Source organism: Callorhinchus milii, unplaced genomic scaffold (assembly GCF_018977255.1).
Source record: "Callorhinchus milii isolate IMCB2004 unplaced genomic scaffold, IMCB_Cmil_1.0 Scaffold5, whole genome shotgun sequence".
Lineage (NCBI taxonomy): Eukaryota > Metazoa > Chordata > Chondrichthyes > Chimaeriformes > Callorhinchidae > Callorhinchus > Callorhinchus milii.
This window is the reverse complement of record NW_024704746.1, coordinates 37,502,696-37,526,681: the sequence shown is the minus strand read 5'-3', so window position 1 is coordinate 37,526,681 and position 23,986 is coordinate 37,502,696.

The window sequence follows — 23,986 nt, the reverse complement described above, 5'->3', positions numbered from 1 at the left end:
ATATGTTGCATTTCTGATCCACAGTTGGTAAAACCACTGCCCATATGAAATTACATCAGAAGGACAAGGAAAGATTCAGAATTTAATGTTGGTTTTGTACTAAATTATCTGGTAACATGAGGGATCTACTGTTTGGCATCAGTATCTCTGAACCCGGGAAGGAAGAAACAGCCATGGTTACTGATTAGTTACTGATTAGTAATTCCTTCTGTGGACATCTTCCATGTTGTCTGCCAACGCTCAAGTCTGTCTTTGTACATGAAAATTAGTCACTTGTGTGAAGTACCGGAAGGCAACTAGCCTTATGAAACAAATTAGCATTTGATACATGAAGTCTTTATATGAAGAATGGTAACCTGTGAATCATTGTCTCTAGTGGTCGAGTCTTGAAACAAATTGTTCAAGGGTTTTGTGTTTTATATAGAACAGAAGATACCTTAGGACTTGAAAATTAAGAAATGAGCACATTTAATCTGTTAAAGCCACGTGTGAAGCAGGGGAAGGGGTTGGATTGGCCAGAAGGATTGTGCTGACATTTTGAAAGTTAATTAGAGGACTTTGCAAGTTAAACCAAAATACAACCATTTATTTATATATCTATTTACCAAGATATGAGACTGAGTGCCTCCACACCAACGATGCATACTCCACCTTACTGATCCAATTTGGAACCTTGACGTCTTGTTTGACCCTCAACTGTCCTTTCTACTCCACATCCGTGCCATGACCTGCTCTGCCTTCTCCCTCCTCCGCAACACCACCCAGCTCTGCCACTGCCTCACCCTTCAGGCCGCCAAAACCCTCATCTATGCATTCATCACATCTAGGCTCGACTACGCCAACTCCCTGTTTGTCGGCCTCCCCAACTCTTCCCTTCACAAGCTGCAGATCATCCAGAACTCTGCAGCTCATGTCCTCTCCCGCAGCAGGCTCCAATGACACTATCACACTCACCCTCACCCAGTCCACTGGCTCCCCATCCCCCAGAGGATAGAGTTCAAAATTCTCGTCCTCCCTTCAAGGCCCTCCACATCCTTGGCCCTCCGTACCTCTGTGACCTGCTGACCCCATATCAACCTGTCCGCTCCCTCCACTCAGCAGGCTCTGGTATACTCCACCATCAGCATCCAGACCTTCAGCCTTTCTGCCCCCACCCTACAGAACTCCATCCCACATTCCCTTGGCCTCGCTGCTACCTTGCTTCCTTCAAGGCACATCTCAAAACCTTCCTCTTTGAACGAGCCTTCCGCCATCCTCCACCATCTCCGATCCCAACCCCCAGCTCGGGTCCAAATCCCTGACTGTTCAGTGCCTTGGGACGTTCTCTCACCATGAAAGGCGCTTTACAAATATAATTTTGTATTGTATTTGCAGAAATGCAAGAACATTTTGTAATAATAATATAATCCTTGCATTTGATATAGCGCTTTTCACGTCTTCTCGACATCTCAAAACACTTCACTGTAAAGTGAATTGACTGTATATTTGTGGGTGAAACTTGCACAGAATTAGACTGTAAAGTGAATTGACTGTATATTTGTGGGTGAAACTTGCACAGAATTAGACTGTAAAGTGAATTGACTGTATATTTGTGGGTGAAACTTGCACAGTAACAATTAAAATGAATATAAGAATACCTGCTGATGCTTCATCATTGATGTTGTAATCTTTTCCAGGGTGCTTCACATTTTAAAGTGTGACTTCAACATTTATTTAGTAGCTTTTCCCACCCAGAGCGAATGGGATCGGCTAAGGGGCTTTCTTCATCTGAATCTCTGGTGACCTGGTGAGAAAGGAAACCCAGAACATTATTTTCAGATGAAACAAAGCAGCAGAACACAAGGGCACAAGTTCAGGGATGCAGGAAGGGTGATTGAGGCCAAGGTGCTGTACTCTTAAGAAATTGGCTTGATCGTGTAATCAGAGGAAGGTAGGGTGTGTATTATAGAAAGATCTGGTGAAATGGGTCAATGTGCCTTCTTCATCATCTCCAACCTCTGTTGTGATCAGAGATTTTTCCCATTCACCTCCAGTTAACCCTGCAAGCCAGAGCCCTCATGGGGAATGGTCCTAGCTGGACAAGCTGCGGGAAGCTTGCAATATAAGTGATATGAAAATGACAAAACAGGTACAGTTGATGTGTAAATGCTTATTTAAAACTAGTCAAACATATCTGGACCATTTGGGTGAATGTGCTTTTTAAGTCTGTTTTACACCATTGAAATTGACCCATAACTGATAATCACTTCTTGTGTGGAACCATGATGTTGGAGCCTGGCATAACAATTGAGAAAACCTCAAGCTAAATGGACCTGCTTAACAAAATTAAAATTTCTAAATAGATTGTTGTGTAGCAAGATAAATTTAAGACTCAGTTTCAGGGGGAAATAGTGATGTGAACGAGTATGTTCTGACCCCAGCTCGGGTCTGAAATGCTGTACACTTTCCAGCATCTTGGGACATCCTCCTGACGTGAAAGGCGCTATACAAATGAAATCTTGTTGTTGTTCTGCCTGTATCCAGCAGCTAGGTATGAGAGTTGCCTATTGTAACTCAGATATTTCTCCCTTCTATCTCTTATCAATTTTAATCAAGCATCTCATTACCTATTTTTAGATGAACTTGAATGATTTCACTGTCTTAGCATGAAGCAGCGGAAGCGAGAGGTGTTATTGGGGCAGTTAGAGAATCAAAGGTGGTGAGTTTGAGCTCTACAGCAGGGCATGAGCTTTTTATCTTGTCTGACACACCAGTGAGGCACTGAGGCAATGCTACATTGTGGAGGTGGCGTCCTTCAGAAGAAATGTTACAACCAACATCCCATGCACCTGCTCTCACATTTCAGGTAGATCTTGCATTACATTATTTTGAATAAGAGTGAGTTTTCCCAGTTTTCTGGTCAATGTCCTCATTCAGATTCATCAAAATGCTTAATTGGTCATTCATAGCTCTTTGTAGGATTTTGCTTGCACAGATTAGCTGTTGAGTTTGACAACATAATGGTCAGTACACTTAAAAGCAATTCCTTGAAATGTTTTTGTGATATGTTAAGACACCATCAAATACAAGCATTATTTCTGAATATTAAACCACATCATCATTCCAGCAACGTGTAACCTCTCCCTTAGAACATGACCCCATTGCATTTCCGTATCCCATAAGAAACATCTGTGAACAAAATTATTCAAGTATTGAATGGAGGGTAATTTAGACTTATGCACACCAAGAACTCTGTAAATGTCTCAATTCATTGAATGTGAGCTCTACAAATATTGCTGTAAAGAACGCAGAGTTTCCTCTCCCCATCTTGGGGCTAGATTCAATCCCAGGGGCCGGAGGTGAAAGGGCAGTGGTTAATTTACTGCGCCATTCAAGACCTGTGACAGTTGATATAGATCTCCACTAAACTGTTCTGGCAGGTTTGCTAAACAGCAAACCTATTGCTTTAGGGTTGAGTATTAAAATCAACACAACCTTTCAAGCTCATAAACATCTGATTTTACCTAAAAAATAGAGTGATGGAATAAGACTGACAACTGAGCGATATCGTTTTCTGTAATAGGATTTTTTTCGATAGCATGATTCTATGGTGACTGGCTACCCTGGGAATTCTCGAGATCCATTGACCATCTTTGCTCACAAAATAGTCAGTGCACTTTATGATATCATGTGCACTTTATGGGACGTTCTCCTGATGTGAAAGGCGCTCAACTAAATGGGAATGATTATCTTTGTTAGAAAAGTAAGTACGACGCCACATTGTACATTTGCTGCAACTATATCCACAATTTGGACAGCAGTACGTGTGATCACTAATTTAATGTGCCTCTTAGTTTATTTCTTTGTCTTTGAAACCTTCCCCCACCCCCAATTGCATATTGAATCTGGTAGGAGCAAAGCTCTGAGCACTGCTCTCTGAACTGATATGTGAACACAGTGCTCCCAAGCAGTTCAACATCACCTCTGAAGAAGAAAGGCTAATGGTGTTGCCCCAGTGTTGAAAGATCTCAGTGGGTCACCTGCAAGTTCTGACATTTACAGCTTTGCTCATTTGGAACTGGCTGCAGTGGTAGTAAACTTTTTGCTAGTCCGTGGCTGGAATAAATAATTTCAAAGCAATAATGCTGTAGCAAGGATTTTTGATAATGTTTATGTAGTTAAGTAATAATATAACAAATTATTAGATTTCTGTCTAGAAGTATTATAAACATCACCAAAATATCTTGTGATTTGAATATTAATAGGAACTTATTGTGCTAACGTTGCACATTTAGGTACTTGCTCCCCTTCTGCCTTTAACTAGGTCATTTCAATAATTGGATCTAAAAAGGTATTGAAAGAAAAATATGAACTAAGTAGATCACACTTTTAGGGTCTGAATCAAACATTTCACACCCAATAAGCTTCTTCCCTCTCAATCTCTTTATAAAATTGTCTGAATCAATTCTGTGCAAGTGCTGTGTGAAAGTAATCTTGGGATTCAGGCTAACTGACCTATTTGTACTTTCCAACAGTTGCCCAAGGTAGTCTCTAACATTTTCGGTAATGGCTAGATTTAAATTACTATTGAAAATCACTCCAGGGCTTTCATTCCCTTTCAAATAGCTTATGTTCTATCCAAAGATCTTCAAAGTTTGGCCCAAGTTTATAAATGATACATTGCCGACGTCTGATAGAAATGTCTACATATTAAAAATTAAATGTAATTTAAAAAGTTTACAGCTTGTGCTGGACATCTTTCCCTCTACCAGGTGAAGTGTAACATTGTGAATCGAGTAATCAGGAAGTCCTTCCCTCTCTCATGAAGTAGGTTGGAGATTTATGGATTTCTATCATGAAATATTTTCCTGTGGGACTGTATGGACCTTACAGCTTTTAGATCTCAGTTGCCATCAGGGGAACACTGGAGGTACTGTTCCTCAGATGAGTTGTTACAGACAATACCTGAAAGATCTAGGAGCTGGCTTCTATGTGCTACTGTTGTCTTTCAGGCAATATTTACTGAAATACAAATCTTTTTTACAGTAATTATTTGATCTGTTCAAATAAAATTGTTTTTATTTCCACAGACATGAAATATTACCAGTTACGAATACCACTTTAAACTATTCCAAAGGATCTATTTTCACTGACTACTGTATTGTGAAATGGTGTCAAAGAAGCAATAATAACTGCAATAGAAATTCTGGGCTTGTTACTCATGACTTGACAAGTGTTGTCTACTCTTGGGTTAAAATGTAGTCAAATTTCATGTGTTGACTGGATGCCTAAGAGTGACAATATAATGAGTCAATAGAGTAGGAATATCCAGTAAAATGTGTTTAATCACTCATCTGATCATAACTCCTGTGTAACCACTGGCCCTGCTGTATGTTCTTTATAGGCACATTAAGGGATTTTTATATACCTTTGCTATTTTTATTTGTTTAATGAGGGTTATTATAGGCACAGAAGGTACTTTAATAATCAGCACTATATCAGGCCAGCTGTCCATTATCTCTCTGCAGATGTGACTATCCCTTCTTGAATATCCCCAGACAAATATTAAGTGTAAAATTTATGGGCTGGCTAAGGCCCAAATATAATTTACCAGCAAGTCACATCGCATGTTGAAGTCTTTTGCTGCGTGGTTGCCCACAAAAACCAGAGTTCTAAGAAATTCATGGTTTCAGTGTACAGTACTGAAATAAAAATCACATTTGGTGATCTTGTTGCATGTAGGAGGCTATAAATCACATCACATAAGGGAGCTGAAGCCTCCATATCCTTGTTTCTTTTTGCTTTTAACACAAATGCCAAATTGTCATTGGTATAAAAGGCAATCGTTGCCATGTTGAAAGGAAAAAGGATTAATGAAGTGCATATTCTACTCCAAATTCACTTTACTATTTGTTTTTATAAATTGCTTGATATTATGCACCAGTGCAGAAGTGAGAAATTCAAACACTGAATGAAATATATAACATGTTTGAAATTGAAACACAAAAATAATCCAAAAGAAACCTATATGTTTATTTATGGCTTGCTCGATTATTGCCAATTCAATTGCAATGTGAAGCCAACACATTTACCTTTTAAAGAAAACTAGATAGAATTTTCTCCCTTGGGGCATGGAGGGAGTGCCTGATTTTGGAGGAAACATTTAAATCTTAGTGGCAATGCAATATTTGAGCATTAAAGAAATATTTTTGTAATACCTACAAGTGTTTGATAGTAGTTTCTGAAGATAGAACCAAGGCAAATAAGTGATGCTGAATCCCCCAGATTCTAAGCTCTAAAGCTGTTTCCATTATTGAGTAGGCATCAAGCCTGGAATTTGGGCATGATATCAAACAAAAACAAAAAAAAGTAACAGAGTACAGGGTTTCCTGTTTTGTTTTTGAATGGTTAATCGGGCTACTGATAATACAGCTGCCTCACACTGACTCGAACACTGCAATTATAGATATATGTGTGTGTGTATTCATTATAATTCGCATTAACTCGACTGGAAAATAAAATACAGAAAAGTAATGAAGTTCATCAAAATGCTTTGAACCTGAATTCGAAGGGATAATGATGGTAAAACAGCCTCTGCAGTAATGTCAACTAATCTAAAATGTGTACAATATTTGATGTGAAATTACATTATTTTAAGCTATTTTATTATTTATGATTAAATGCAGAGCAGTGTTGAAAATGCGGAATATTTGGGATCAGAATAAAGTTTTAAATTAACTCCCGGTACATTTCTTAGATTGGGGTTCCTTGCCCACAGTAGCTTGAGAAGAATATATTTGAAGTTACAACTATATCTTGTGTTTATCGTTATTTTTGAAGTCTGTAAGAGTTTAAAAAGAATTGTGTTCACATGAATCTGACCACGCTTGCATCAGCCAGTGATTTCTGTGGTATTTAAGATCTCCAGTAAACAATAAATTCAAGATTTTAAATGTCAGAATTACAAAATAAATTTGGTTATTTGTCATTTGAAAACTTGTCATAAGTGACCAACAATGCCTCAATGGTACCAGGTGTTAAATCAGTGCCTATAAAGTTGGGATCATTGCCTGCACCACTGGGAATGAATGATCCATTGTAACATTGTAAGCTACATTACAGATTGACAGCTGACCACCCAGTGTATTTTGACAAGTTGTTGGTTGGACTTCACTGATTTCAGGCATGATTTGGCTTACTGTGGGAGGAAGTAGTTACCAGCTACATTACAGCTTTTCTGCCCTTGGGCTGTAAGCTCATTATTTTACTATTTACAGTTCTACTAGCACTATCCAAGTCATGTTACCACTTCAAACTGTGAATAACCACTTACGAGGAAGGCTGAAGGCAGGGACTACTAGCAAAGTGCAAAGTAGATGAAAGAAACTTGAAAAATACTTAAAATGAATTTGCATGGTTGGCAGCTCTGCAGCCAGTTGTGATTTAATACAATTGGTGAAATCCAATGTTTAAATTCCACTCCTACATTTAAGAGGGATATGATACAACCAATTCAAATTTGAAAGATATATTTCCAAAGACCTAATAATATAACCAAATATTGGACTGTAATGGAATCTCCAGCAGTTATTTTGAAATTATTTTCTAATCTTATTTTGTAAAAATACTACTTTATGGTTAGAAGCAAAAAAAAATCATGTGTGGCTCATGACTTAACCTGTGATGTGTCATCTTGTTGCAACATATCCTTCAGCCAAGGATGTAACTCTGTGCCAAATTAGGAAATGATAGTTTACAGGAATATTGCATTAAAGGAGATGAAGAATCTTTTTGAATCGGTACAACATAGCACAAAAGCCTTGTTTGCAGAAATAAAGCTCAGGCAGATGTCACCTGGATCCCTGAAGGGAATAACCACACATTAGAAAATGATGGGAGATCCGAGATGCGGTGCCCAAAAGCTATTATCGCAACAAACATGAACCTGCATTAAGCAATTTGGTGAATAGGCAACAAATAAATAGTGAGGATTTGCCAAAGGGGTGAGGTGAAATCAGAGGCAGCTTGCCAATTATGTTGTTCAAGGTTAAAATTACTTGAATGGAAACAAGATACTGATACACATGAACAGAAATAATGAAACAGATTGTGAAAGAGTAACCAGGAAGACAGAATAGGAACAGAAAAAGATCAGACTTTTTTTTGGCAGTTCTTTAACTGAGTCTCTCTGTAAAGTGTGCAACAGGACTTGAACACTTTGATTGGGTGTTGTTTGCAGGTTAAGCATTATGTGTCCTTTTTCCATCAGAGGGTGGGTTTGTTCCAATATTTTACCCATACTCAGTCATTTAGTAATAGAGATAAAACAAGAGCAGAAAATTGATAGCATCCAAAGTTCTTAGGCTCATTGCAACCCAAACTGTGCCTGATTGAAAAATTGTTTTAAGTAGAGTCCTTTAATTCTTATAGGTGTTTCTTACAGTTTGTAAATCACTAATTCCTAGAATAGTTTATACAAAATATCTAACTGGATGAGTACACATTTGACTGATAAATACTTCCCACATATTTTATTGTCACTTTGATCAAACATACAACTCTCAACTTTGAGTTTAGAGATACTGATTCAGTGATACTGAGTGTTTTTTTAAAAAAGAAAAAAATCTTCAACCTTTAACACCCTGAATCAATAGAACTGCAATGATTATTAACTAGCAGTATGACTAGTTTGATTACCACTGTCTGATGTTTGACATATTAAGCTTCAACTTAGCTGCCATGCTAAACCTATATTGTACTTTATATAAAATAATTCAAATATTTATGATTGACGACCAGCATTTTTAGAGAACAGAAAATTCTTTAGTTAAAAACGTGGAATTCTGCCCCATTGTTTTAGAATGGGTTTAATTTCTGCCCATGCTTTCTTATGTGTGCAGAGTTAATATTTGTGTTGTCCTGAACTTCTGCTGCAAACTTTTCAGATGCAGCGACCTCCTTGACCTTGCCTGGTGAAATATTAACTCAGGAGTTCATTGTAGGTAACACTTTTCTGCCCATGTCTACTGATGTTGCTTTGCATCTTTACCATCCCAGTGGACAGCATTGAACCAGAGCCAAAGTTCTACTGCTTCTGAGGTGAAATTCCAGACATACCATCAACAGAATTTAATCATTATTTGCTATTTGTTAAACGTACAGTTGATTGCAAAATTTTGACACAAACTGATGGCAATGTTGATATTGTCATCATCTATCTTTTACACTTCATTCTCTAGGTCATCTAGAACTAAAACATGTTTCACTTCATTAGTTGTAAAATATTCCATAGAATTACACAAACAAAAAACATGCATTTATTTAGTGCCTTTCACGCAGGACAGCGTCTCGGAGCACCGCACAATGGGGATGGACACCTAGCAAATGGGAGGTAGCTATATGCACGGTTGAAGAGGTAAGTCTTAAGGAGGGATCGAAAGATAAATAAACAGGGGGCAAGGCAGGGAGTGTCAGAGGTTAGTGGCACAGTCACTGAAGACATAGTCACCGATGGTGGCAGAGAGGGATTGGGAGATGAGCATCAAGCCTGTGTCCACTGAGTGAAAGGGGTGGGCAGTGTGGTATGAGTACATTGGAGAGTTAGGGATGCTAACGTGTGAAGGGATTTGTAGATGAAGATCGTGAGATTGGTCCTTTCGGAGATGGGGAGCTAGTGGAGCCTGGCAATGATTGGGGTGTAGAGTTTGGATGATTGTAACAGAATGCTACAGCACAGACTGGTTATTTGGCTGAACTAGTCTGTGTGATGTTTATACTCCACATAAATCCATAGCATAGTTGTTAGCACACTTGCCTCGCAAACAGCAGGACCTGGGTTTGATTCCTGGGTGGGGCGAAACCTTCGGCAAGTTTCCTTACTCCACACACTTTTGTTTACCGAGCAGGAAGTAGGAACCTGGTTGTTAGTCGATTGGCCGATCGTTTTCTGGGTCTAATAGTCCCTCCACAAAACAGCAACAATTTGGTCGCTCAATCCATGACTGTTTGTGGGATACTGCTGTGTGCAATTGCCTGCTGTATTTCGCCCACAAAATACACAGTCACTAAACTTTACGGTATATTCTGTGAAGCGCTTTGACACGTCTCAACAACATAAGGTGTTGTATAAAATGGAAAGATTATTATTATTAAGTCTCCACCCTTCATAATCCCTTTCCCATACCCCTCTATTTCCTCAAATTTGGCCAGCAATCATGAAGGTTTGATGATGAGGATTATTGAATGGCAAAGGAATCTACAGAAAAGCAGGATAAATGGTCGACCCCTGTCTGAAACCTACAATATTGGATTGGTCTGTAGTATTAGTTGATAAGAGATTTATACCTGTGTTAAGTGCCAACTCCCCCTTTACCTTTGTTCTCATACAGAACAGTTGAATTGGAACATTTTTAAAGAGTAACTTATTTTTCCACTTGTAATGGTTCACGTTGCATTTTGTGACACTGTGATGTGTGCCATTCTACAGCCTCTCCTTGCAGAAACAAAGTAAAATTGCATTCACCCCTTTGAAAAAGCAAATTAGTGTGTGATAAGCAAAGAACACAGTTGGGAAGTGAATGAATTCTAAAAAGCACATCCAGCAGAACATGCTTATACCTGCACTGGTTTTATATATAATATATAAAGTACAGCGACTGTCTGTAAACTAATATTCTAAATTAAGGTGTGCTCCATGAGTGATAAATCAGAGGAAAATGTAAAATTAAAAAGACTTTTGATAGTTATTCACATAATTGTTATTTACTATTCAGATTGCTTTATATTCCAGCTTACCCTAAATGAACATTTCAAATGCTCGCTGCACATCATCATCTATCAGATTCCATGCTTATTTGATGCTGATTGAGGTTATTGCTCCTGGGTGAGCATAATGATTTAAATAATGATTTAGTTATTTTAGTCATCTTTGGATAACCTTTGTCTGAAAATAAATTTACTTGATGAAATTCCTGACTGACCACCTATGTAACAGGAGCAAGGCTGCCTTGAGCTTCAGAAATGTACACCAGCAAATCTTGTCCAAAGCAGATAAAAAAAATTAAATGCATTAAAGTACACCAGGCACTGGTTCAAAATTTGTTGCATTTTTATGTAATTCTGAAACATCACCCCTAGTTTATTTTGAAGACTTTTTTAAAAATAAAAATGATCAAAAAGCCTTGTGTAAAATGGAAAGCTTTTTGATTGTATACTCGGAACAACAGAATGTTTGAGTCAAGTTCTGTCATTTGATCTACTTGACTTTGTTTTATATTATGTGTGTGTGTGGTGTGTGTATGTAACTTACATTTTTAGATACCCCACCCTAGTTTCACCAAGAGAGCCCACCTGTGATAGGTAAATCTCCAACTAATGTGGCTTCATAACTGCACCTGACGCAAAGTGAATTATATAGCAAAAGATTTTTAATCTTAAAGTGGGACTACCCAGCTACTCACAAACATTTAAAGTTAACTGTGTTCCAGTAGTAGAGCTGCAATCCATTTGTTAGCGTGGATATGTGTGGAATTCCTTCCTCTTGCTCAGCCCAGGCAAAGACTGATGTTCAGCTATCAGTATATAATGCCTTCTCGAATCTCTCAATTGCTTCTCAGTGTAAGTGGGATAGGAGGTGATCACTGATTTTATGAAGTGTTTTGAGTCTCGACATGGCTGGAATTAGCCGACTATTTCTAAGAAAATACACCATCCAGAAAAATGGTACAGTCTGGGCATGTGTTGGAACGTGATCAAAGAATGTTTAAAAAGTGAAAGCTATCATATGATTCTTTCTGTTGCGTGGTTTATATGTGCTCATTTTGGCAAAAGATTGCAAAGAAAATGAGGAGAAAACTCGCTGCCTTTGTATATTCAGTGGCAAATTAAGGCCTCTGAAGTTAATTACAGATTGAGACTGATGAAATTACAGCTCTTTTTGCACAACCATCCCTCCACGTACCGCACTCCCTATTTCATTCCTCTGGTTATTCTGAATGAAATGGACAATGTGGTGATTTGTTTCATTGCTAACTAAACTCTGTGACAATTTTGTATGATAGGCTCATATTGAAAACTGCCTAAACATTTCTCTACCACCAATTTTAGGCTGACTGTTTATATTGTTTGTCTCATTCGTGAATCTACATGTTGTTTTAGTGTCTTACAATCCTGGAGTGAGGGAGTTAAAATGTCCTGCCTTTTCAAAATATCCTCACTCTGGCACCAAAACAACTTGGCTCCCATTTAGAAAATCTCTCTCAATTAAAATACTTGCTCAGAAATTGAAACCCAATTAATACCTGGCACACACAGCTCTCCAGCCTTGCATACATCTCAGACACCTTGCATCTAAGCGTGATCCTGCCAATTCTAAAACTTCAGCTTTCAACTTACAATGCCACACGTATAGAAGGCAGAGGCCTGCAAAACAAGCAATAGTAGAAATTTGCAAAAAGGAAAATACTGCAGATGCTGCAAATCTGAAATAAAAACAGAAATTGCTGGCAACACTCAGCAGATCAGGCACCATCTATGGAGAGAGGAAAGTGAGTCAACGTTTCGGGTCCACGACCCTTCATCAGGACTGTCATGGTGTGTTATTTGCAGAATCAAGCTGATGAGGTAACAGTGTGCTTCATTCATTTCATCTGAATTGGTTAACCTGTTAAATCTATTATTGAAACTGAGACAGAAGTTGAGTGATATTGTGTACAATCAAGTCACTTCTCATCTAAGTAAATCCAGAACTTCCTGAATCACTGAATTGTCACATCAGTGAAACTCTAATTTAGCATGAATCTGGAGGTAATTAAAGTGTTTTGGGGACACTGTTATGATCTGAATGTTTAATGTTTAATCACTATGACAGTATCACAAGCAACAACCATACAATAAGTTTTGAAAAATAATGCTTATGTGAAGTCAGACAATTTTCAAAATTTAAAACTGGATTCCAAATCAAAAGGGAGGGAGATAAATAATTTTATTTCAATGAAAAGTTTATCTGCACAGCGTTTTGTTGTTTATTATTTTTAAAAGCACTAAAACTAATGTTCCAGTCACAGCTACTGACTGTCAGAAGACTCAGTTCTTCAAGACTATTAGGGGCTTCCAATTGTCCAGCAAATAAATATATTTTGTAGAGGATTTGTGGTTTTGACCAGTTTCAATTCCAGAATTTCTCCGAACTTGAACAACCATATATATACTGTTTAGGCAAAGCATGACTGTTAGGTAACTTGCGTTATCATGAATAGTTCATTGTACAAATATTTCTGTGACCCAAAGTCAGCAAAAGCAGATCAAGCAGCAGCTTTACACTCAGCTGTACTTCTCAGTTTGGTATAAATGATGGATGCTATGGATGTTTGCCTCCGAGCATCTTCATGATAAAACTGTTTGTTCAGTGATGAGCAGCTGTTATAGCTTTTCTTTGGTCGTCTTGCTGCTTTTAGCACTGCTACTTAAAACAGTGTCTGGATTGCCATTCACCTTGGTTAGTCTCCCTCATAAGTCTGCGGTCCTGCTTTCCTCACCAATTAATTTTGTGTTGTGGAGATCTGAAATCTACCATTAGCCTTTCTATTGCCTGTACACTGCTTTCTTTTAAAGACCATAATTTCCTGTTGCATGATGACCAATGGTTATAAAGCTAAACAATGTCTATTTCTTCAGAAATTTCTATCTATCATTTTAAGGGCTGGCTGTGATGGCACACGGCCTTTGAATGAGAAGATTGTCAGTTTAAGTAAAGTAAACTGATCTAACCCAGTGGGATTCAGTTTGAACACTGGATTTCAGTTCCAGTGCTTATTCTTCACATGCAAAGTTTAGAGTGGGAGTTTGCACTCAGTGGGTAAAATTATTTGCTAAGTCCCTAGTGATGGAATTGGTGAATTTGGTGAAGGAGGGACTGAAAATGTCTCAGATTGTTTCCCCTATCAACACCAAGTTAGCTGGTCTTAGCTGGGGCAACGCGAGAAATATTCTTTTTGGCTTCAGTACCCTCGATTAGGGAAGAGGAAGTTTAATCAGGGATCTCATTTCTGATCAGACACTGTTAGAAGTACCGTAGTTAAGCACTGGATGAGGATAGGGTTTGGGCTCTGTCCTAATGCTGACCGCAGATGTTGAATAGCCTCTTGGCACTCACTGTCAAGTCTACATAGTCACAATGGCTTCATGGGGAGATGTTGGAGGGTGACCAGTATCTATGGTCATGCGTGCATATATGCTAAAATAGAAGGAAAAAATAATGAAATGTATTGAGAGGAGGAGAGGAAAGAAAATTGGTAAAGAATATAAGACAGTGGTTGATACCAGTCTACTCACGCAGCTTTATTCAACTGAACTGCATCGAATATTGATTGTGTTAAAGTGCAGGTAAGCTGTAGATTCTGCATTGAATGACAAGAAAACTATTTTAGCTGCAGCATAGGTGACCCTTTAAATATTCGTTTGCATGGTTTTGTAAACAGAGTTAATTTAATCCAAGTGCAATGAAACAGAATATGAACTAGCATGGTTTTGGCATGCGAGAAATAAATTCATTATAGTACTTACTCCATTGCCTCTGTGCCGCCTGTAAGTAACCTCAATAAGCAAGTTTAGCATGATCCCATTACTGCTCCCCATAAGTCTTTGATGACTGACACTGATTTCTACAAGAAAAATAAATCTGTATTTTACGTGCTTTTTTTTCCCCCCTACCAGGTGCAGATTCATTGCAAGCACCCACAAGTACGTTGTGCTGAATTGTCAATTATGTAAACCAACCGACCAATGACATTTCAGAAATGTAACAGATAACTGACATTTTCTATTAAACACAGCATTTCATTACCTCGGCCTGATATTGCTTTTCACTTTTGGCTGGAAAAAACGAAAGATCAGCTTTCCCCTCCAGTCATCTGTCCCCTTCTCAATTCTGCCATTTTATTTGACACTCAAGTTGTGGATCGGTTTGTTTCTCTACCTTTACCAACATGAATCTTTCATGAGTTTCACAGAAGCTCTATAATGTTTGCTGTCCGCAGGATTTCAATAAGATGTGGTTGCAAAACAATTGTTTCTCCAATTGAATCAATTGCCTTTCTATTGTACTTCTATGTACATTTTGTATCTCAATGTAACATCCTCCCGACGTAAAAGGTACTATATAAATACAACTTGTTGTTGTTGTGAACGTTTGCGTAAATAAGTGATGCAAAACTCGATTTATCTAATAGTAAGAAATAAATATGTATGCTTTTAAACATCACAGTCAAGTGGTACCATGCTTGTAAACACCACTAGATGGCCCAAGATACTAGTGTGCTGTAATGTTCCAGGGTTGGCGCACTCCAACCTTTATTATCCATTAACAGTTTCAGTGCTTGGTCTTTTTGTTGTGGAGAAGAAAAGAAGGGGGGGATAAACCCAATGTTATAAAGATCTAGCAGGGAGTTAGGAGGAACATCATACAGGTGGTGAGAATGTGGAACTAATGCTACCTACCTGCCCGTACCCTCCGTTCCTCTGGCTCCGGTCTGCTCCACGTCCCCCGCCCCAACCGCCCTACCATCGGTGGTCGGGCCTTCAGCCTCTCAGCCCCCAGGCTCTGGAACTCCATCCCCCAGTGCCTTTGCCTTGCTTCCTCCCTTTCCTCCTTCAAGGCCGGTCTCAAAACCTTTCTCTTTGACCGAGCCTTCAGCTCCCCTCTCGACTCTCTTCCCCCTCCTCGCTCCCTCCCTTCCCTCCCCTCACCCTGACCATTTCCCCCTCCTCGCTCCCTCCCTTCCCTCCCCTCACCCTGACCATTTCCCCCCTCCTCGCTCCCTCCCTTCCTCCCCTCACCCTGACTATTTCCCCCTGCTCGGGTCATGACCCAACTGTGCAGCGCCTTGGGACGTCCTCCTGACGTGAAAGGCGCTTTATAAATGGAATCTTGTTGTTGTTGTTGTTTGATGGACGACTGGGGCAATAATGTCACATGAAGTTGTAGATGTAAGAGGGGGAAGGTAAGCCATGGAGGCATCTGAAAATTAGATCAAGAAATTGAACCCTCACAGATTGGGAGCTAGTGGAGTTGAGTGGGAATATGGGTGATGGGCTTGCAGAGCTTTATGCATGAGAGAACACGGACTGCAGAGTTCTAGATGTTCTGCAAGTTGTGTACAATACCAAATTACATTTGTATAGCACCTTTCATGTTGGAAGGATGTCCCAAGGTGCTGGACAAGTCAGGGATTTGAACCCCAGCAGTGGGCGGCGGGAGTGGGAGCCTGTTGAGATCAGGGAGGGTGGAGGGCAGGGAGGATAGGAGGGTGTCCGAAGCGTGGTCGAAGATGAGGGTCTTGAGATGTGCCTTGAAGAAGGCAAGAAATGGAACGAGGCAAAGGGAATGTGGGGTGAAATTTCAAAAGGGAAGAAGCTGTGTAGTTCAGCAAGCACGGCAGAGCAAAGCAGAGTAAGAAGTGTGGAGCTGCTGAAGGCATGGATGGGTTGACACATCTTGTTCCTCTAGATGGATCTCTGATACCAATCTCGAAGCAGTGGTGGTTTCGCTCGAAATATGGAATACCAGTAAATCTGCCGAAGGTTTACCAATGATGAACAATCCTTCAAGCATTCTTTGTAGTTTTCCTTATTGTATAATGTAAAATCACACCAAGGTACATTTCTGCAAAAAAATCTGAACAAAACAAAATGCTATTTGCTTATTAATGCATATTTTTAGGCTCAGGATTGTTCTATCGATTTTATACTCAATTGCCTTGATATTTTCTGAACACTGTACTGATGCTTTGATTAAAGGATGTCACTCATCTTGTCACTTCAATCATGAAAACTGAATGCTATCAGTCCACAGGCAAGTGTCACGGATTTTGCCAGGGTCCAAATTAGATTATTCAGCAGGTTTTATGTTCAAAATAGTTAAACACTAAAATTTTTATCTTAAAGGTTAAAGGTTAATGGTATTGGAAAAAACTAAACCCTTGATCAAGGGAAAAATCATGGATATTTACTTTATTGAATAAAGCCAATAATACTCTACTACTACTAATAATAATAACACTCGAATATTTGAAGATCTTTCTTTGAAGAGCTGAATTTCAGTGAACAGGAAGCAAATTTGTAATTTAAAATCTCAGGGTATTAGGCGGAAGTCTTTTTCCCACCAATTGAATGAAACAAGACAATTTTGTATAGGTCATGTTTTTAAATGATCTCTGTCCACTTCTGAGATTCAAAATATTCCTAAACTGCCTCACAGCAATCTTTGCGTCAGATAAGACAAAACTAATCTTTTGTTCCACATTTTCCGGATTAAACTATCGTTAAATACCCTCCACCTTGTGCTGAGTGGTTATGAAACCTTTCAACGAAGTATGCTGCCATGCTCCCATTCAAATCTCAGTGTGCAATCTCCTTCAATCGTTTCTATCACACAAAAAAAATCTGAGCTGTATAATTAAGCGCAGCCAGCTCTGGTTACTTTATTATGCAGATGGATAGGGTCTTGGAAATGCAACACAATATTTTGATTTAATATGTAAGTATTTGATTCTAATACTAGAGTTACGGTACATTGCTGTTAATATATTGGTATTTCCAATTCTGTAATGTTTTGAATTATGTTTGCATTAAACATTAAGCCTCTAAGGACTGTAATGGTATTTCCATATATAGTTTCTGTAGTAATAAAGAACACTTGAATTGAGAAATGTTGCTGGTTCTGAACTTGCATCTAATTCAGTGCTCCAAGACGTTATCCTGTTTGAAGGGTGCAATAATAAAAGTTGCTGTTGAAGTTGTAATTCTGTGAAGCAAGATGTAATTCTATGAAACTATTTCAAATTATAAGTTGTAGCATTATAATGAAAATTATTACTATAGAAAGACATATGTTTTAAAGGGTAAAATGTCTCTCCTAAATTAAATTTTTTTCTATATCTTTCTATAATATTTCCTCAGCCTACTGCTGTATCAATGAGCCCTTGACATAGAAATCCCAACAGATGTTGTATGGATAACAATTCCTACCTTTATGCAGTGTTGTGAGCTTTGATTATGTGCTTAAAATGTCAAGCATTTCCATTATTGGCTACTGGAGCATTTTCCTGGGACATGACATCAGATCTTGGATCTATACCGTACTATTGTGTGAATCATTTATCTTTGCCTGTTTAAAAGATTTCAGTTTCTACTATTTCTAAAGTTATCTAAATGAATAAAATAGACATTATACTTCCATACTTTTAACATTTTTAGTGCAAGCCTATAAAACACCCAAGTAATGCATTACCAAAAAAAATTAACATTAAAGGCTTTGTTATCATTTCAAACATCTGCATTTCAAATGAAGTTTGAATATAAGGATATCACATGTATTATGTTTACATGTTTGGGATATACTGGCTTTACTTTGAAGATGTTCTTTTTTATAGTACATAATGTTTTCAAGGGCTTATATTTGGTCAATTGACAGAATGAGTCACATCTATACGGTTAATGCCCCTTTTACAGTATATCAGCATTTCTGCATTTAGTACATTGTTCATGCATTGACTGCGTGTTAACAATCTCACCTGGTAGATCAGTTTGGCAATAAGGGTGTTAAGTTCTTATATCTCTCCATGTCGTGAAGATGTGTTGATGTGCAAAAGGGAATGATTTATCTGGAGAATGTAAAACTGACAACTTGAGAGGGTGCTGGTGCACATGGATAGCCACAGGGCTACTTCTAAATTAAGGTTTGGCACAACACAAATTTTAATTGGAGATGAAGTTTCATGAATACTCATTCAATATTCTAGTAATATTCCCTGAATTCTCTCTCTTCAAATATCACACATTACATCAAGCACAGAATGTGTAATCAGTGGACGCATCAAGCTGGTTTCTTCATCACACCATGTAAAAGTTACTACTGTTGCTCTATCTGGAATTGACTCTCTCCCCCCTCCTTCCCTCCCTCCCAGATGAAAACAAATACAAGATAAATATGGAAGCTTCTATTCCATATTCACATATGAGAAAATATGTTCCTTAGCCTGTTCTCTCTTTTCCTGTGTGAGGAAAAAGCAGAGCAATGGGATTAGATCACTAAAATGTGGCCCCAAATTGCCTCCTTTTGCTGCATAACAAAAGTGATAGTCTCCCACCTATTGTAAGTACAATTCTCCAAATAAATGCTGGGAATAAAATGGACCCAAGGATAAACTATTGGGAATAAAGTAGGCTGGGAATGGTTTAAAGTTCGCATTGGTGGAACTATATTTAGTAAAGTCACAGTGTTGAAATTTTTTTTAGAAAAAGTTGGAAAACCAATATAAATAATGTTTTCTCGTCTTCTCTAACTTCTCTAACAGATGTTAAATGCTCAAAGTAAACAAAAATAACCACAACTACCTACCCTCCTGTGTAGCTTGAAATATGGCATATAGATACACAGAATTTTTTTTAGTCAAATTGCTTGACTTGTGTTGAGGGTTAGCTATTCTGTACCATGCAAGTCACTTAACGTCCATTGAGTGCTTGTTTAGGAACCTTAATGACTATATGACTTGCACCACTATATTTTTCACAACTTCTCAAAATATATCCAGAAAATACCAACACGTCAAACTTCAAGCTGTTGTTGCTAAGGAGCTAAGACGGTGTGCCCTAGAGTGCTCCATTAAACATGTAAGTACTTGTACACTCAGTATTGCATGTAAATTCAGTTATAGTGATATTGTTGCTGGTATTTGGAAATGGTCAAATCATCTGATTTTTTCCCTGTGGGACAGGTCTGTAATTCAGCCTAATTTTGTATTATTCTCCTTGTTTTGTATTATGGGGATGGAGAGGTCAGGAGCACTCAATAACTTTTTCAACCATATGCATTATTTATAGGTTTCACCAAGCCCTTAATTAGGAGTCTTGTGAAGGGCATAAAATATCCAGGGACCCTGTAATTGAAATGAAATGGGATTGTTAATCTTGCAGTAAAATAATCTTATCTCTGTGCCAATAGTGTGTAAACATGAATGAGAAGCATCAGTACGTGGGACGACAATCTGAGTCAATCCGCATACATTCAGGATAGGCTGCTATGAATTTAACCCTTAAAGATCTCCACTATTTAAAAACCCTGTTTATAGAACAAGTTCTTCAACTGATTGGACTATTTATTATTAATGTGGGATAGATGGCTGTAACACTTAAATGTTGTGATCACTGCAGGGTGGGGCATGGATATTAAGAGCAAGTGTGCAGATACTCATCTGAATGAGCAGCCAGGATGGTCAATGGAATCGAAGCTAAATGCCCTGCAATGCTGACGAGAACAAAATGATCAGTTACAGAAAGGTGTGGCTCAGAAATTTGATGGAGACATGCAGACAGTTAGTCAGAATGACAACGAGGGCAGTTGTGAGCTAGTGTTCAGTCTGATTGAAATATATGTGGAGCTAACCCCATGTTAGCTGGTGATATTGGTGAGAGACTTACAAATAGGATAGGGACTGGAACTCTGGAGTACACCAGAGATAACTGTGAACATAGGATCAGGAGATGTAATGATGGCATTGAGAAGATTAGGATTAGAATGATGAAAGCCTGGTGTCCTGAATCAGTTCAATGGGAAAAGGAAATTAAAGAATCAATAATGTGACAGACAAAGAGGACAGAGTGACAGACAGCAAAGATCACAAGGAGGATAGTGATTGGCAACAGAGAGAATGAGGAGGTCAGAGTGACAGATGGCAGAGAGGACAATGAAAAAATGTGATGGGTAGGAATGGGCAGTGAGGAAGAGCAGGACAGAGTGACAGATGACAGAGAGGACAAGGATAACATTAAGCCCTGATTGAAGTTGATTGAAGAATGTCATTGGTGACTTTGCTCAAAATGGTCTCAGTGCTGTGGTTGGATAGGCTATCAGGTCTCAAATAGGGATTGGTGAGAGGGCAACAGTGAAAGTTTGATGGCTACAAAGCATACTACCACGCTCAAAAAGGGCAAATTGGAGAAGAATCGTAGTTTAAGAGTGAGCTCCATTCCTCTATCTTGTGGTATTTTGTTGCTACTAAATGGCTGAAGTAAATTTTCCTGCTTTTGTACAAGAGACAAGTGTTTAATGAATGGAGAAGCTAAGGAGCAGCTTCTCATTACCAGGGACTGTTCAGGAGTGAAATCCTTAATTGTTCACTAACATAATTATATGGAACAGGTAATTGCAATGGTTACACACGAGCAATATCTCCTTAATTCTGCTGAGCATTAGTGCTCAAAAATATGGGTGAATAAAATAGATTCAAACAGTTATCTGAAGACCTCCGATTATTCAATTCACTTGATATGTATTCCCCAAAAGAGCAAAGCATATTGAATAGAAGTACAGTCCTGTATTTCACAATGGGGATGGAATCACAGTTAATGAATGGAATGTAGTTGACAGTTATTTATATAAATACTTTTAAGTGATCCGATTATGGCTGTAGGATAAGAGTAATCAAAATTGAAAAATATGAATCAAAGTTCTCTGGCTGACTATAGACTGCACAGAATGCGAAGCATCTTGGCCTATCCTGGGTTAAGGGAAATTCTGGGTAGACGAGAAGTGAATATTTGAGAGAGGACAGGGCTGTTAGTGTAGCTTTCTTGAAATGCAACTGCAGTTGCTATGTGTCTCCCACCCAAATTGTGCATCTGTACAGAGGGTGCACCCCTCATATGCGGATGAAGCAAATGAGAGGGGTATATGAGAGGGGTATCTTTTTGTCTGCATGTTTTCTGCAAGCACTCCTTGTCTTTGTCTCTTGCACTCCAACACTTAGATCATAAAAGAAAACAATGAATATTATACCCACCTGCCAAACAAGATGATTCAACTCTTCTTTCATTGTGCCAAATCACCGCACCAACCTTACGTAGTTATACAGTGATAGGGCATGGAAACTGGTCACTCGTGCCTTGTTTAAACAAAAATCATCTTAAACTTTCATTAAAAATATGACGTGCTTTATTTGAAAGATCCAACACGCTTCAATTATTTATGCAACTTGACTGTTCATCTAGCATTCTCCCTGAAACATTTCTTACTGCTGTTATATTACTGGTTGAATATGCATCAAGTGAGGTAGTTGAACAATGTGGTACCGGAGTTTTGTTGACAAATTCAGAATTTGACCTCTCAAAGCTGTATTTCTATAGTCTGGTGCTCTGTGCTTGTGGTGAATTCCCCCATTTGTAGAACTCTTGCTTCCCAGTGCACCCTTAAAGATGTAGCCATGGTTACCTAATGAAATCATGGTTCAAACGCTGTTATTGCACAAGTTTCAACATTAAACAGTAAGCAGTGAATCCATATTCCCAGAACTGATAAGCATTTTGATGGACTCTTCATTAACTGCATTGTTTTATTCATTTACTCACTGAGCATATGACTGATAAGACCAGTAAACCAAAATGCCTGTGAGAAGCGGGCAATTTGTGCCAAAGCACAATTACATAAATTAGTTTGTCAACCTTTAGTGCTGTGAACCAGGTCTTGTTTAAAATTGTATGTTAGACAATCACCTTGGAATCGTAAAATGCTTGGTGTGTAGTATTCCATTTGAGTTGCTTCAAAGGAATTTTAAGCCATCAGGGGCAGTGTGTGACCCAATGCAGATTATCAACAAACTCAAAGCAAACACCTTTCATCCCATTGTTCACCCTTTCTTATAACGGCCACATGAATCATTTCACCGAATGTTTCGACTGAAATCAAACCACCATCTGTTTTCGTAAATAGTAGCTGAATTCAACTCATCAGGTGTCGACTTGTAACTTTTTAGTTGTGGTTATTTGTTACATAGAGACTGAAGCATTTTGAAATCTCTTTGTATCATTGACTTTAAATTAATACGGGCCACAAAATGGTTATTGCTCGTGCTCTTACTCAGCAATATTTGTCTGCAGTTGTGCTTCTCTGCTTTTTGAATGGAGCAGAATAATACCCTTTCCACTTGTCTGGCTCTTAAAATTAGTAATTATGATAACCCTTGCATTTCATACAGCAGCTATAATGTAAAAGTGTTTCAAAGTACTTCAGTTAATTGCTGTCAAGTGCGGTGACCATAATTACAACAGTGGTGTTTATGCATTCTATTTAGTCTCATTCAACTCACAGGGACAAATACCAAATAACATATTCCATGCAATTTATAAGTATAACATTTTTAAATATGTCCTAAATTGTGCTATATTTCTCAACATCACATCAGTTTTTTTAAAATGGGAAATCAGAAAAGCTGAAATGCTGAAGCCCATGGGATGGCACATTATTATGTTAGTGATTTTGACACTACAAAATTAACATGCAATGAAGAGGGACTCTATTGAATTTAGTTTGCAATGTTGTTTACGTAGACAACAAGGGAGTTAAAGCGCTACGTGAATGTTTTTTTATAAATAGTGTAAATCATTTTTACTTGGGTAGAAAATGAAGGCAGAGGTTTTAATCTAGATTATAGAATTGAAATATTGAGTTGGTTATGCTGGAGTTTACTGCATTATTCGCTAATTCTATGATTTGTGACACTGTTTTGACTACATAAACCCAAATCAATCTTCAGAAGATGGGGCAGATTTGCCTTATAGCCAGATTTCTCTGACATAATTAACACTTGCAGTCAATTTATCTTACCAGGCAAGCTAAGCAAAATGAACCAAATGAGTGAAATTAATTTATTGTACCACTATCAGAAAGGAAATGGTACACAAACAAACTCATGAAAAAGGCATTGAATCCTGTTGCAACAGCTGGGGCTGCTGCATTGTTAATTGATAGAGGTATATGCATGTTGCACCATTCAAGATCAAGCTATAGTATTGGAAAGCTGCAACTGGTTATGCCTTAAAATTATTTAACTTCCACACCTCAGCCCAGATGCTGTTACTGTTAATTACTGTGTCGTCTGTTAAAATTAGATCCATGATTTATGCTGCATATTTCCCATAAAATGAGCACTCAGAACTTCTTTTTCGCTGAAACTCT